Source organism: Grammomys surdaster, unplaced genomic scaffold (assembly GCF_004785775.1).
Source record: "Grammomys surdaster isolate TR1022 unplaced genomic scaffold, NIH_TR_1.0 189, whole genome shotgun sequence".
Taxonomy (NCBI): domain Eukaryota; kingdom Metazoa; phylum Chordata; class Mammalia; order Rodentia; family Muridae; genus Grammomys; species Grammomys surdaster.
In genome coordinates, this window is record NW_021604634.1 from 2,319,554 (window position 1) to 2,333,701 (window position 14,148).

At 41.2% G+C, this 14,148-nt stretch overlaps 1 pseudogene; it reads left to right on the top strand.

The window, feature by feature from the left end:
- The first annotated feature begins 2,289 nt into the window (after positions 1–2,289).
- On the top strand, positions 2,290–8,666 carry LOC114622537 (annotated as a pseudogene).
- Positions 8,667–14,148: the final 5,482 nt, after the last annotated feature.

The following is a 14,148-nucleotide window of genomic DNA, read 5'->3' on the forward strand; positions in this document are numbered from 1 at the left end:
AGAAAGAAAGAAAGAAAGAAAGAAAGAAAGAAAGAAAGAAAGAAATCTTTTATTTTTTAACAAAATTTGAGTGAAAAACAGCCGGGCACTCGGGCTGTAAACTGTGGCAGTCAGGAAGAAAGAAAATCACACCTTTTAAGTTAGGATCCAAGGAAGTCTGCTTGGCTCAGCCGGGGAACGTGGCGAGCGGCTGCAGGGCAGAAGAGGGTAGAGGGTAAAGCTTCAAAGAACACATGAGAGAAGGCCTAGAGCATTGGGGACAGCATGCACAGACTTTGACTAATATCTGAAAGAAATGGATGAAAAAAAAGAACACGGTTTTCTGAGTTAGGAAAAGTGGGCGGGCCTGTGCCGTAGACTTTGCAAGTAATTGGGTGTACCCGCCCAACTTTACCTTAACGAGCTTCATCTGCAAACACCAGCAAGCAGGGCCCTGAAGCCCCCTGAGATGAATACAGGGGACTGACAGATGTTGGTATAGCTCTTCCCAGCACAGTGAGATTCACCCACAGGGTGTGATGCCCACTGCAGCCCACAGGGTGTGATGCCCCCTGCAGCCCACAGGGTGTGATGCCCCCTGCAGTTCAGGACTGACTTCTAGCTAATTAAGATGAACACACATTATCTTCCCCTTACATAAGTGATATTTTTATCTTCAATATTCTTTTGAAACAACTTTTTTTTTGGTATTCTTTTCCTTTAAAGTCAATGTGAGTTCCAGGGTTTAAAGGGAACGAAAGCTCTCATCTGTCCAATTATCTCCATGAATTTACTCCCTCTCTCCTTCCTTCCAACCTTGCATTACAGTAATTGGTGGTGAGATGTCACATTTGACCCCAGGAAAAGCACCAGAAAAGAACAAGTCTCTCCTCTTGTTACTCTAGACAGCCTGTCACATTTCTATTTGGGGAAGCCTGAGCTGTTAGGGTCCTGCCTGGCCTACCCATACTCAATCATGGCCACTGAGTCCTCAGGAGGCACAAGGAATGAAGGATATGTACCCTCTGTCTGCTTGAGCTGTGGCAGCTCTAGTGGCATCTCTCAGCAGCTAGGCTTTGACTGACACTGTGACGAGTGAGCAGTGGAGGAAGAAGCCATACTAAGGCTAAGGCTCGTGTTTATCTCCAAACTTGAGAAGTCTGTATCACCATGCCGAGCCTCAGTCTCCTCACCTGGGGACCAGGAGGGACCATTGTAAGGTTGAATTTCCCTGAAGTTGTTCTCTGCATCTCATTATATCAAGATGTGTTTGGAAACACAGAAATAATAAAACACTCATATTCCATGGCAACAGTCTCTATGTTAACAAGTTTGTTAACAAGTTGTTGACAACCCAAGTCCAGTCTCTCAAGTCCCTATGGTGAAAGGAAAGAAATGACTTTTAAAAGCTTTTCTTTGATCTTCATACCCACACTGTGGCATGCATGTAAATACACACACGCATAAGCACACACACACAATGGCATGTACACACACAATATAGCATGCACACACACAAATAAAATGTAATTTTAAATGTAATAAAAAAATTTAAAGAAGTTATCAATACAAAATAATGCAGAATGTGAGGCCCTAAAATTAATTCCACTGGTATTTTTGAAATTTGAATATATTACAGGAAGTTTTTTCTGGTCTTGTCTATTATGTGGTGTTCTGTAAGCTTCTTATACCTGGATAGGCATCCCCTAGGCAGAAAGGATTCTGGGATAGTGTCAGGCAGGAGATTCACCAGGATGACATGACAGCAAGATGGACACATGTTTCCTGAGAACAAAATGTAGCAGATATGTAGATTAGAGTAAATGGGATACCTTAAGTTATGATCTAGTCAGGAAGAGCCTAGCTATATGGCCTAGCTGTTTGTAAATATACTTTTAGTCTGAATCTTATTTCTGGGAACATGGGGCTCAAAGGAAGAACCAGACCAAACTTCTACACATCTCTTTCTCTAGTTTTGGGGAATTTTCTTCTATGATTTTACTGAAGAGATTCTCCAAGCTTTTACCATGATATTTTCCTCCTCTACCCTTCATTTGCCTATTGGGTCTTTCTTGGTGTCCCAAAGCTCTCCTGTGTTCTGTTCATTTGCGTTTCAATTTCCCATTGACCTTTACTCAGGGATCCAACTCCTCTGCTTTGTCTTCCAAGCCTGATTCTTCTTTTAAAATGATCCATTCTAGTTTCCTATGTTTCCTACTGAGGCTCTTAACTGACTTACTTCAGTTTGGGTTTCCTTCTGCTGTAAGCATCTAAACTCCAGTCTCTACTTCTGAACACTTTCCTCTCTGCATGGCCCAGAAATGACAATCTGTGCTCCTGTCTCAGACCAAGCAACCCAGACTGGCTCCTGCCCCAAAGCTGGTGGACAAGCACTTCCTGACCTGCCAAACAGGGGGAAGAATAGCAAGAAGTGATTGAATATAATGATGCCAGTCGAAATGAAACAGATGGAGTTAAGAAACATCCCAGCAAGGAAACCTGAAAGGAGAACAGAAATACAAACTCCTCCATTAACCATTTTCTCAGAAGAGGTCAAAATTAATGGCCAAAATTCCAAACTTTGAGTAACAATATTTGCTGACCATTCACAAGAATCTGCACTGCTTAAGGAGGAGAATGAAGAGGCTCTGCAGTATTTGACCGGAGTTCAAGTGACAGAATTTGACGATGTAAAATCAGGTTACAGAAGAGATTGTTATCTAGATGAAAATCGGTTTTTGAAAACGAAGTTCTCTCCAAAGGATTTCTTAGCAGTGATCCATCTTCAATGTCCACTGAAATCAAATGGGAAGCTAGAAAGAACAAAACACTCAAGTCTCACAGAACAAGACCAGAAGGAAGAGGCAACAAAAGGGACTAGAGAATTTTTCATCCTGGTGTACTGATCATCCAAGCAGGTACAGATGATGCAGGAGAGACCATCAAAGGTGATGGTGACATTTGACCAAACCCCTTACAGTACTATTTGGTTCCTGGTTCTTATGAAGTTGGAGGAGGACAAAGGAGGGAGGGACAGAGGGAGGGAGGGAGGGAGGGAGGGAGGGAGGGAGGGAGGGAGGGAGGGAGGGAGGGAAGGACTAACAAAGAAAGAAGAGGAGAGAAGAAGGAGGAAATGAGGGACTAACAAATGAACAAAGAAGAGGAGGAGAGGGAGGAGGGGAAAGATAAGGAGATTGGAAGATAATGATGAAAAGAAGTTGAGGCTCAGCCACAGAAGCAGGTACTGTGGATCATCACCTCTCCCCCAACTCCTCCAAATCCAACCCCAGTCTCAACCCCATCTCTGTAGCAGACCACCTGCTGTGGACTCCAGTCCTCTCTGCCCCCATCTCCAGCAGATCACACAGATATGCTCCTCTGACCCACCTCCCAACTCATCCTGTTTTAGCCCCAACTCCAATAGGCTTTCTCTGGGAAACCTCCAGCCAAGCCAGACAGAGAAGCGAATAGGGAAGCTTCAGATCTTCAATCTCCCTCCTCTCCTCAAAACCAATCCCAAGTTTCATCCTGAGCTCTGTAGCAGACACCTACTGCAGACTCTCCTTGCTCCCTGACACCCTTCCCAGGGGTGCAGTCAGATCCTAGTGGAACACCTTGCTTTTCTGCCTCCTGTAAACCTCCTCACCTCCCCCAAGCCCATCCCCATTGATAACTGTCATCTCCCAATACCTAGAAACATAGTTTACTTGGAACCCCCAGTGGCCAAATCTATCAGGATCCCAAAAGATTTTCCTACCAGGCAACGCACAACCCCTACACTCTCTTAAAAACCAGAGAGGAAACAGACCAAGAAACATCTATTCAATGAAGACAATACCAGATATCAGCACCTAAAATTACAATCTTTCCAAATGGAGATAGAAATATGCCAACTTAAATACATAACCAATAACATACAGGACAATGTTTCTACTAGAGTCCAACAACCCTATCACAGCAGGCCCTATGGATTGCAGCATAAATGAAACACAAGAAAAAGACCTTTAAATACCTTTTATGGGTACAACATAGGTCCTTAACAAGAAAACTAATAAAGCCCTTTTAAAAATCTATGAAAGGGCTGGAGAGATGGCTCAGCAGTTAAGAGCACTGACTACTCTTCTAGAGTTTCTGAGTTTAATTCCCAGAAACCACATGGTGGCTCACAACCATCTGTAATGGGATCTGATGCACTCTTCTGGTGTATCTGAAGACAGCTACAGTGTACTCATATAAATAAAAACAAATAAATCTTTTTTTTAAAAAAAGAAATCTATGAAAACACAAACAGTAGAAACAAATTAATAAAATAGTTCATGATCTGAATGTGGGAATAGGATCAATACAGAAAACAAACTACAGGAAGTCTGAAAATGAAGAATTTATGAATTTGAACAGGAGCTACAGAGACAAGTAACAACTTCATCAATATAATATAAGAGATAAAAGAATCTCAGGCACTGAAGACACAATAAAAGAAATGGATACAGCTATCAAAAACAAGTTAAATCTAAATAAATCCTGGCACAAACAACCAGGAAAATATAGAACACTATGAAAAGATCAAATCTAAGAATAACAGGAACAGAAGAAGAAACCCAGCTCAAGGGCACAGAAAAATATTTTCAACAAAATCATAGAATAACATTTCCTTAACCTAAAAAAGAAGATGCCTATCCAAGTACAAGATGTTTACAGAATGTTGGGAGCAACCTTGCTTATATACTGAAGGGCTAAGTCAGCCATAGGCCTAAGTTAGTCATACATTCCTGCTAACACAAAGTCTGGGTCTCTGTGGGAAAACACTAACCCTAGAACAGATAGCTATACACCTTGTAGATAGGTAGCCTTGGTGGAAAGTACCAACTTAGATAAGAACAAATGAATCATAGACAGAGTCATAGTGACATGTTCCCTGCTTCTTCACCCAGCCAATACTCTGTTCTGAAAGATATCTGTACTCCCCCTGAGAATACCTACACTCCTGCATCATCCCCCTCCCCACATCCTGCTGCTATGTGTATATAACCCCTGTGTGAAAAAAAATAAAATATCGGTTTGATCAGACTATAGACAAGCCATGGTTCTTTGCTTGCCCCTGTTTCCCCCATTCTCTCTTTCAGGTGGTCCCCCAGTCCTAGTGAACTGCCCTGCTGGATGGGGCAACAGAACACCAAACAGATTAGACCAAAAAAGAAAGTCCTCTCACCACAATATAATCAAAACACTAAACATACAGAACAAAGAAAAGTATTAAAAACAACAAGGGAAAAAGACCAACTATCATATAAAGGCAGACCTATGAGAATAACACCTGATCTCAGTGGAGACTCTAAAAGCCAAAAGTGCCTGAACATCATATTCTGCAGATTCTAAGAGACCACAGATGCTATCCCAGGCTACTGTAACTAGCAAAACTTTCAATCACAATAAATGATAAAGTAAGACATTTCATAATTAAAAGAACATTTAAGCAATATCTGTCTACAAAACTGACCCTACAGAAGACACCAGAAGGAAGGCTCTGACCTAAAAAAGGTTGTACACACCCAATAAAACACAAGAAATAAATAATCCCACACCAGCAAATCAAAAGAAAGGAAACACATACTCCACAATGACAACATAGGAAGTACCAACAGACACTGTTCATTGATAGCTCTCAACATCAACGGTCTCACTTCTCCAATAGAAACACAAAGACTAACAGAATGGGTCCAAAAACAAGATCCATCCTTCTGTTGTATCCAAGAAAGACAACTTAACATCAAGGATAGACATCACTTCAGGGTAAAAATATGGAAAAATATATTACAAGCAAATGGACATAAGAAGCAAGCAAGTGTAGCCATTTTAATGTCTAACAAAATAGACTTCAAACCAAAACTAATCAGAAGAGATATAGAAGGACATTACACACTCATTAAAGAAAGAATCCACAAAGAGGACATTACCATTCTTAACATCTATGCACAAAACACAAGGGCACCAAAGTTCATAAAAGCAACACTACTCTAGCTTAAGTCACATATTGGCCCTCACATGCTGATAGTGGGAGACCTCAATACTCCACACTGACCAATGGACAGGCCATCTAGACAAAAATTAAACTGAGAGACGCTGGAGCTGACTGACATTAGAAACCAAAAGGACCTAACAGATAGTTACAGAACATTTCACCCAAACACAAAACAACATACCTTCTTCTCCACACCTCATGAGTGCTAATCACATATTCAGAAATAAAACAAGTCTCAGCAGAGGCAAGAAAATTAACACACCATCCTGCATCCTATCTGACCACAACAGATTAAAGATGGATATCAACAACAGGAGAAAGCTTACACATTCGTGGACACCAAACAACTACTGAATGAAAAATGAGTCAAGAAAGAAACTAAAGACTTTCTAGAATTGAAAGGAGTAGATGGCAAGAAATAAACTCAGGGATGATATCAATAGACTAGGACAAATACAAAAAATAAAACAAGCACAAGAGATGACTTTCTAAACACAACACTGGTAGCACAGGCAATTAGTAAGTGGGACCTCATGAAACTTCAAAGCAAAGGACACCTTCAATCAGACAAAGCGGCAGCTTATAGAACAGGAAAAGATTTTTACCAACTCCACATCCAGTAGAGGACCAATATCCAAAATATATAAAGAACTCAAGAAACTAGATACAAAAAAAAAAACAAATAATCCAGTCAAAATTGGGGTATAGATCTAAACTGAAAATATTTATAAGAAACTCAAATGGCTGAAAAACACTTAAAGAAATGTTCAACAACCTTAGTCACCAGTGAAATGCAAATCAAAACTACTTTGAGATTTCACCCTACACCCATCAGCATGGTGAAGATCAATAAAACGAGTGACAGCTCATGCTTGGGAGGATGTGGAGCAAGGAACACTCCTCCATTACTGGTGGGACTGCTAACATACAATCATTATAAAAAAAAACAGTATGGAGTTTCCTCAGAAAGTTGGAAATCAAGCTACCTCAAGATCCAGCTATACCATTCTTGGGCATATATCCAAAGGACACTTCATCCTACCACAGAGCCACTTGCTCAACTATATCTGCTCTATTCATAATAGCCAGAAATTAGAAACAACCTAGATTTCCTTCAACAGACAAATGGATTTTAAAAGAAAATACGGTAAATTAATACAATGGACTGTTACCCATTTAAAAATGTAATCATGAAACTCACAGGTAAATGGATGGAACTGAAACAAAATTATCCTGAATCATCTTGAATGAAGTAATCCACGCCCCTGAAGACAAAGTGAAGGTATGTATTCACTTACATGTGGATATTATCTGCTGAGTCAGTGATAACCAAGCTACCATCCGCAGATCCACAGAACGATGGTTCTCATGCTTCCTAATGACTAAAATACTTGAAGAACTAATAAAAAGAGACAAACAAAAGTTTTTTAAAAACACTATAGAATCATAGAGCTGTGGGGAACTCAACCACTTATTTTTCCTGTTCTTTCTCCAGTCTACCCTCCTGACCCTAGACACATGCATACACATGCAAATAATATTCACATGTATAAACACGTGTATACATATAGATGTATATACATATCTTATGAAGAGCAGGGTGAGGAATAACTTCTGACCAAGAATGTAGATTCCCTAGAAAATACACTTCCTCTCACTAAGGCAGTGTAGGTAACATTCCCTGAAAGTCACAGTATTCCAGATGCCTGCGGTATGAGTCAAGGACAGTTGTTTTTACAACCGTTGCTAAAAGAGGATCCAAGGACTTAGTAATCCTTTTATCAAGCAATCATGTAACACTTCTTCTAGGTGAGTCTTTGTCCTCATCTCGTTGTTGAGTAAATGAAGAAAAGCCTTCAGACTGCTCAGGTGAGATCAACCAGTCCTGACTTTACTGGTAGATAAATCACAAAGTGTATGTAGAGTCATAAAATGTATGTCAACAAGTTGGCTTTCCAGCTGAGAACTTCATGAATGGCTATCTATCTGGTTAAGAAAATTCATTCCTGCCATTTTGCTGTGTGAACTCCACTTACAACTGTTACACATTGGAAGTATATCCAATGCTGCCTCCATAAAACATCTCTGAGAAGTGCTTGGAACTGGAGACACTTTCTGGAGTAAAAAGGGGTGCAAAGAGTGAGAAGCCCTGTTCTGTAGTAACAAGTTCTGAGGCTCGGAATGACCCACAAGGTTGTAGGCTTAAATTTCTTTTGCAGGCTACTTTTACTAAGGGTTCAACCTCTGCTCCAGCCCACCACTCAGCCGAGGTAGTGGAAGAGAAAAGTTATTAGGGGAAGTGAGCCTGTTCAGCAGCAGTTCCTTGGGGGACAAGCCTGGTCTTCTTTGGCAGCCGTTCAGTCCTGTAGCAAACACCATATATGACTTATCAGCTCCAAACCAGTCCTCCTGGCAGGAAATCTGCACGGAGGAACTTAGCACGGACCAGCAGCTGCTGTCCAGTCCTGAAGACAGGCAGATAGCACACACGATCTGGCAGCTGCTGTCCAGTGCTGAAGGAACCGTTACGCTCGCCAACTCGCCTGAGGTGGGGCCGCCAAAGTGGAAAACTGCAGCAGAAAACTCATTGAGCTTCTTTCAGTGGCAGCGTTTGGAGCAAACCAAACCAAAGCTCAATGATCTTCTCCGACTGTCCGTGGGGTCATAGCCACTTCACAAGGCAGTCTATTTTAGGCTTTTGCAAGGTTAGGAACAACCCAAACAAAACAGCAAGTGCAACAACTGAGCCCAAAGACGTACAGGGCCCTGAACACTGACGCCTCTCTCCTCATCCTCTTGGGGGAGGACAGAGAACCACACAGGTTGCTCAATGCTTACATTTGCAACTTCTCAACAAAGACCATGTGTGGATTGATGTATGTATTTTGCATCTTGTGTACTTTAAAGCTTTTCAAGAGCCTGAAGTCTGGCAGACCCTCAGGTTGTTCGGCAAGCTCGCCGTCAATAATTTTCTACTCCACAGATGCTAGCCGGGGTCTAGTGTTTTCTGTTCATCTGTAGTTGGCCCTAAGCTCATTCTATTCACTTCTGTCTTGAAAATGGAGTTCTTTTTTCTCTTACAGAAGTGAGCAGGTGAACGTTGAGAGCCAGAACAACCCAGACTTTCTCAGAAACCCTGGAAAAATGAAGGGAAGTGTGATACTGTGTTCTTGTCCAAGAGTGAACGTGACAAGGCTTGACTGGGGCTGGAGCCAAAGTCATGAAGGAGCCAAGGTTGCAATTCCTGGAGAACTGACTTTCCTTTTTAGCCATGGTTATCAGTTCTATGGCAGCAGTGTCTAAGGTATCCTGTGGTCTCTTTGCCAACATTATCTGATTTAGCTACTTGCTCACCCTGGCCATTTTTGCCCCTATAAATAGTACATAAGTTGTTGTTCTATTATTATTATTATTATTATTAATCATTAGTATTATTCCTCCTCCTCTTTTTCTTCTTCTTACTCCTCCTCCCCTTCCTCTTATTCCTTTTCTTCCTCCTTCACCTCTTCTTCTTCCTTCTTCTCTCTTCTTCCCCTCCTCCTCCACCTCCTCTGCCTCCTCATCATCATCCTCTTCTCCCTCCTCCTCCCCCTTCTCTTCCTCTTCCTTCCCTTCCTCCTTGCCCCCCTTTTCTTCCTCCCCTTCTCCTTCTTCCTCCTCCTCCATTTTCTCTTTTTTGAGTCAGGGTTTCTCTGTGAACCCATGTCTGTTCTGGAACTCATTATATAAGTCAAACTGTCCTTAAACTCAGAGAGCCACCTGCCGATGCCTCTCAAATACTAGGATTAAAGGTGTGTGACATCTCCACCCAGCTGATGCTGTACTTCTTAATAAACTTTCTTGGCATATGTCTTCTGAAATACCTCCCAGTCCTGGATTTGCTTTTATCTCCTTTATTCCTCAATCCCCTCTTCCCACTCAACAACTCACTGTTCAGGACCCTAATTCATGCAGCTTCAGGTCAGATGAGAAGCTGTTGGCTGGAGGAGTCAGGAGGTGCAAGCTAAGACTGTAAACTAAAAGCCAAGGGTTCCCAGGTCATCTGCCTGCCAATTCCCCAATACCTCTACCCATGGCATCTTTGCATCAAGCTCCAGACATGGGGAAATGTTAAGGGAAGGGCATTCCTCAGAAACTGCCCTGATTCTGCTCACTCAGTCACTGAGCAATGCCTTCCCACTTGCAGCAAGTGCTTTTTCGATTAAATAGAAGTAATACTAGGTAGCCAGGCTTGTGTAGCATTACTCTGCAAATCTGACAAGCTTATTATATAAAATATCAAGAATAATGCTAATAATAAGGATGAAAGAGGTACTATTTGGAAGTTTTACATTGATTTCAATTGTTTGCTGTTAAAGGTACATGCATTAATCATGGTAGCATTTACTGTGTTCATAACAGAGTCAATGATGTTGTCTCAGGATCCCCAATAGCATTAATTTCTTCATATTCAGTATTCATGACCTATAAGGTATCTGTTGATACATTGCTCTGTATATATAAATATCAACATACAGATCATTCAAAACAGAGTCTCAAGAAGCTTAGAATGGCCTTGGGGTTGATGGTAGCCATGGATGACCTTGAACTTCTGGACCCTCCTGCCTTCCACTGCCATAGTGCTGTGGCTGTGGGCCTGGGCATCACATCCAGGACCTTAAACATGCCAAGCAAGCACGATACTTACTGAGCTACATCTCTAGCCTCTGGAGTTCAAAATATCTTAGGATTTTAAGTTTTATAACATTTCACCTTAATGTCACTCCAAATGTATTTCCTTAAATTTCTATTAAAGTAGATTTCTTTTCTCTAGACATGTACCATATCGATGATACCAGAAGTATCCTGGGCACACAAAGAGAAAACAATCTATATTAAGATACATGTTAGCCCTGGTTAGACCAGGATGCTGGAGTGATTCAGGTAAACAGAAGAGGCTTGTTAATAAATGAAACATCTCTCATCAAAGCCTTGCCCAAGTGAGCCTAGGGAGTGGGCGTGAGCCACATTACCTCATTTTTCTCTCTCCTCTATCTGTCTTCATCTCTCCCTTTGCCTCTCTTTTTCCTGGGTTTTAACAAGCTGTAGATAGCATGGGCCATGGGAGCACTATGACTACAGAACAGGATCTGCTGTAATAGCTCAGATGACTAAATGTGATTAATTTGACATTCGACACTGCCTTTAGCAAAGAGCTAGTACTCAGTGAGAAAGAAGAAATGTTTCTCTCCCAAATGGCTGCAAATGTCAAAATAAGAAGAAAGATTGGCAGTCCAAGTAATATCCGAACCTTGGAGGAAAACGGAAATGGAGGAAAATGGAAAGATGATCTCAAATGCCTCATTAAATCATCTCAAAACATCGAAGTGACTAGAAAGCAGGGAAACAGAGTTGGCCATTTTCTCAAATCCCACACTTTAGAGTTGGAAGCAGGAAGACAAACTAGAAATCTGGACAAGGTTCCCTGTTGCCTAAGAGCTGAATGGCACGTTACAGAAGATGCCTGCTCTGAACACCATTGGCATCTCTCATCTTCACTCTCAGGTGATGTCACACATCTGGAAAACAAATGGGGCAAAGCAAACCAGAGAGAGGTGGCCCACTACAGATGGTCAGGAGATCTGCTCAAAGGCAGGCCTTGCTGCCTGTGGAGCCAGAGATCAGGGATCATAGCATCCATCGACACTGAGGAGCCTCTAGTGAGTAAGGAGAAAACTGCTATGTATTCAAAGTAAGAAATTAACATCCCTACACAGTGTCAGGCGCGACACCTGTGGCAACCCTCTGTCTCCAAAACTATTTATATTACAATTTATAACAGTAGAAAAAAGTTATAGTTGTGAAGGAGCAATAAAAGTAATTTCATGGTTGGGAGTCACCACAACATGAGGAACTGTGTTAAAGGGCCACAGCATTAGGAAGGTAGAAAAACACTGGTTTAGAATAAGCAGCCCAGTATAAAGAAGTCATAAAAATCATGAGATGCTTTGGGGTTATACAAGAGCAATAGAGCTAAAAGCTAACATAGGCCTAGTCAGAGCTTCATCATTCCATGTCTGACTAAAAGCAGCCTTTAAAAGAGAAAAGATGGGAGAAGACATTTGGACAGAAACAAGAAGGGCTCGCCAGCCGCTGCAGAGGAGAGCACCGTGCTCAGATTGGAGAGAGCCACTCCACACCTAGAATCTGAATTTCTAACCTCTTCCATCAGGAAAACACCTGGGCTTCCCCAAAACCAGCATCACCAGGATCAATCAATTCCTGCTCTGCTCCCATGGTAGGTTATCAATCAGAACAAAGACTGCATTCAAGTCTCTAAACAGAGAGGAATTTGCAATTTTTTTTCCTTTCCTCTAAAGCTAGCCTAGAGGGGTTACAGAAGGGCATTCCTCCTAAAATAAATAAGTAAATTAATAAATAAATAAATAAGTGGTAACAGTATAGTTCATGATGCACAGGGGTACATCCCATCCCACTAGACATTGGAGGCTCATAGTTCTCTTGCAAGAAGAAGACATTAATTTCACAGAATTTCAAGCCTGTGAAGGGAAATATTTTCAAGGGAAGGAACACATGTGCTGTTTATACACAAGCCAGTGCCCTGACCCCAGCAGTAAGGAGCCTCTTTGCTTCCTTCATCCCCTCTGGCAGTCAGCAGGTGGGTACCATGTCTATGCCTCTTCCCCATTTGGCTGTCTCCATCCCACAAACCAGGATAAAGTCCCCTACGGTTTATACACCACCTAGTCACTCTTGAGAGGACTAATAACAGCCGCATGCAAATTACAGCAGTGATCTGGCTCCCACAACCCCACAGAAACTGCACTGAAATGAACAGTTCCCCCCACTTCCAGACTGAAAGAGAAGCCATATAACTAGTTGGGAAATAAACCCAGCGTTGCATAAAATAATGATTTACTCAACAATTTTGGCAAACACATACTGTCCCACTATAATGACTTAGGCTGATCATAATAATCCAATAAAAGTTTAACAAAAGGAAATTGCTTAATCTAATTTGTTATGTCAATAAAGATGATATAATGAGTAATATTAAAATATATATTAAGAATAAATCCCCACTTAGGATTGTAGCTTAATAATGTGACCAGAAGTTCCCATTTCTGATGTAATCCCCAATTATTTTCCTGAATGTGATTCTTTTTAAAAAAAAGCATATATGTAAGACCAAGAAATAACATCGTACTGTAAGAGTAGACTTTACCTAAAATATCCCCATAGAAATTAGGAAGGGAACAAAATCACCCTCCACAACTGTTATCACAGAATATTGTTCAAGCAGAAAAAAAATAGCATAAACACATTGACGCCTAACAGACTAGCTAAGAAGAAAAGAGCTACATTTGTCAAGAATATAGGAATGTAGAAGCTCATAAACCACTGGGAGAGAAAAATGAATTAATATTTTTTGCAAGTCAAATTTCAAAACATCCCCAAAGCCACATGATTAGTCCTCTCGATGACACCCCAGCCGCAGCAGCTGATCCTGAGGGGAAAGGCAAAGCTGTGCATTAAGATGTACCACTAAGACTATCTATCAGACGTCTGCTTCACTGTCATGAAATCTGCAAATTAGTGTACTTCCGTTGAGAATTTTGCAACTATAGCTTTGCAAGATAGAAAGAAGGCACTGCTTTTCTAGAACCTGAAATTCTTTATACATATATATATATATACATATATATATATATATATAATTTATTTTTTTTCAAATTGTAATTTATACACATTCACACAGGGGTTATAAACACAGAAAGGCAGGATATGGGGAAGGGGATGACACTGGAGTGTGGGTCTTCAGGGAGAACACAGATATCTTTCAGAACAGGGTATAGGCTGGGTAAAAACCTGAAATTCTTAATACTGTATTTAAAAGTCAGAAACAAAGGCACACTAGTCACTTTTCTCATTGCTGTGAATATTGCTAGGTGTTATACATAAATATAAACAAGCAAACTTAAGGGACGAAAGGTTCACTTTGGCTCATAGTTAAGAATAACACAGTCCACCCTGGAGGGGAAGAGACAGCAACGGGAGCAAGTTGGTCCGTGGCACTAACCAGAAAACAAACAATAGAAAATCCCGGGAATCAGCTAGCTTCTTTTTCTTTTTCCTTTTTCACTCAGTCT